This window comes from Grammomys surdaster, unplaced genomic scaffold (genome assembly GCF_004785775.1).
Source record: "Grammomys surdaster isolate TR1022 unplaced genomic scaffold, NIH_TR_1.0 367, whole genome shotgun sequence".
NCBI classification, from domain to species: domain Eukaryota; kingdom Metazoa; phylum Chordata; class Mammalia; order Rodentia; family Muridae; genus Grammomys; species Grammomys surdaster.
In genome coordinates, this window is record NW_021604786.1 from 1,734,104 (window position 1) to 1,736,414 (window position 2,311).

General features: G+C 44.1%; 1 pseudogene across 1 annotated transcript; it reads left to right on the forward strand.

Moving 5' to 3' along the window:
• The first annotated feature begins 753 nt into the window (after nt 1-753).
• On the forward strand, nt 754-1,552 carry LOC114631847 (annotated as a pseudogene). The gene has a single exon (XR_003713012.1). The product of XR_003713012.1 is annotated as a jupiter microtubule associated homolog 2 pseudogene (transcript).
• The last annotated feature ends 759 nt before the right edge of the window (nt 1,553-2,311 follow it).

Sequence of the window (2,311 nt, forward strand, 5' to 3'; positions counted from 1 at the left end):
AAATATCGGCTGTAGTGGAAAACTTTCTGATAGTCCCTTGAGTATGTAGTCTTGATGGCTCCACTTACAAGAAAAGGTGAGTTCATTCGGCTGAGAAAACAAATGACTGAGACGTTTACTCACCCAGGCACAGTGTGTCCTGTGTGTTCTCCAACACGGGCACTGGGCCTTCCTAAAGCAATATAGGTGAAACTGCTAGGTATGTAGAGAACTATCTCCTTTCCACTGTGAAATAAGGAAGATTACATTACCATCATCCAAATACGTCCGTGATATCATCACCCAAATACGACCGCTACCCAACATTTGGTGCAGATATTCTAAAGGAAGAAAACCAGAGGACAGGACAGGTGGTTCCAAGGTTGAGAGCACATATCTCTTTGCGTTCAGTTCTCAGCCCTCACAACCACAAACTCACTCCAGCTCCGGTATATTTTGCACTGTAATCATTAATATAAATTTCATAAATTATATTAATGAAATAATGGACTTTTTACCAATTTGATTGTTTGGGAAGGAACGTAATAATCTTCCATTAGTCTAACCAGCAAATAATTGTTAGGAATCTATATGTCAGAGGTAAATCCCTTACTATAAGGTCAGAGGCTGACACAAGCTATAGAAATGAGCTCACAGAATTCCTGGTTACAGATGTAAGTAAACTCAGAGTGTCCCTGGTTACAGGAGTGAGCTCATCCCTAGTTACGGAAATGACCTCACAGTGTCCCTGGTTACAGGAGTGTGCTCAGAGCATCCCTGGTTACAGAAGCAAGCTCAAGGTGGCGGCTGACGAAGTGCGGGGCCGCGGTCGACATGTTCCAGGGCATGGACGGCCAAACTGGCGGGTTGGGCTCCAGATCCATGAAGCCCCCGGGAGGAGAATCGAGTGATCTCTTTGGAAGTCTAGAAGAACGGATTCCTTCAACACGCAAGCCTAATAGGATGGCATCTAATATTTTTGGACCACCTGAAGAGCCTAAAAATATACCCAAGAGGACAAATCCTCCAGGGGGCAAAGGAAGTGGGATTTTTGATGAATCAACTCCTGTAAAAACTCGTCAACGTCTGAATCCACCCGGTGGGAAGACCAGTGACATATTTGGGTCCCCAATCACTGCCACTGCGCCTCTGGCATACCCAAACAAGCCCAAGGACCATGTTTTGCTGTGTGAGGACTCTAAATCTGACCTGAACGCTGCAACAAATGTCACACACAGAGGAGAGCATGCAAAGAAACCGGAGCCAACACCTACAGTTGACAGTCATGAGCCCAGACTGGGACCAAGACCTCGCTCCCACAACAAAGTCCTGAATCCACCAGGGGGCAAATCCAGCATCTCCTTCTATTGAGAGGTTCCTGCTCTGCCTGTAACTAGATCCGACACTCAGAGATAGGGTATTGAATGTTAGTGTTTCCTTTAACCCGAATGAGTTGGGGGTGGGAGAGGGTTTGTCATGTATGTGGGGTTGGCTGCTCGTAGGACTTGTTGTCATTGGAAGAGCTTCCCAGAGGACTGTGCCTTCTACACTGCCAAGATATAAATCTGCGGTGATAAAAATGGGATGTTCTGGTTCCTGCTTCCTAGTTAGTTGCTCTCTGTGAAACAGATCTGTAAAGTTGTGGGGAAGGCAGAAGAGATGGGACCCATTAGCAGAAGGATGCCAGGATCTATCTTGTCCTTGTATCAGCAGTTGGGCATCTAAGCTAACATCTAACAGCTACCAGTTGCTAGCTGTTGGGCATCTAAGAATGGTTTGGTTGAAAAAGAATCCAGACCACCTATTCCCTCTCTGTGGGATGGAGGAGGTACATAAACAGAAACTCTTAAAGACAAAGTAAAGTCTACATTAAGCCTTTCCTTTCAGGAAACGCCTATCGCTAAATGCTTCTACCTCTGAGATACCTCTGAACTCCAGTGTCTCCTCCTCCCAACATGTCACTCTACAGTATTTTTAGTACTGTAGATTTCATGATTGCTCCTTTTGGTGGCAGTGAACAGGAAACAACCCATTATTTTCAGTCCTGTTCTGGGTGGAAGTTTGGGTTTTTTGGTTGGTTGGTTGGTTTGTATTTTATTTATTTTATTTTATTTTATATTTTATTTTATTTTATTTTATTTTATTTTATTTTATTTTATTTTATTTTATTTTTAATGCACCAATCCTCTGAGTTGTCCCACACCTGCACCTAAAACCATGGCCAGGTCTGAGGTAGCAGCCTGTCTTCCTCTACGGTTGCCTTGGTTCCTGACATGCCAGATGTGCATATAGGTTATTCCTTTCATTTGTCTCATCAGCCTAAAGAATAGGC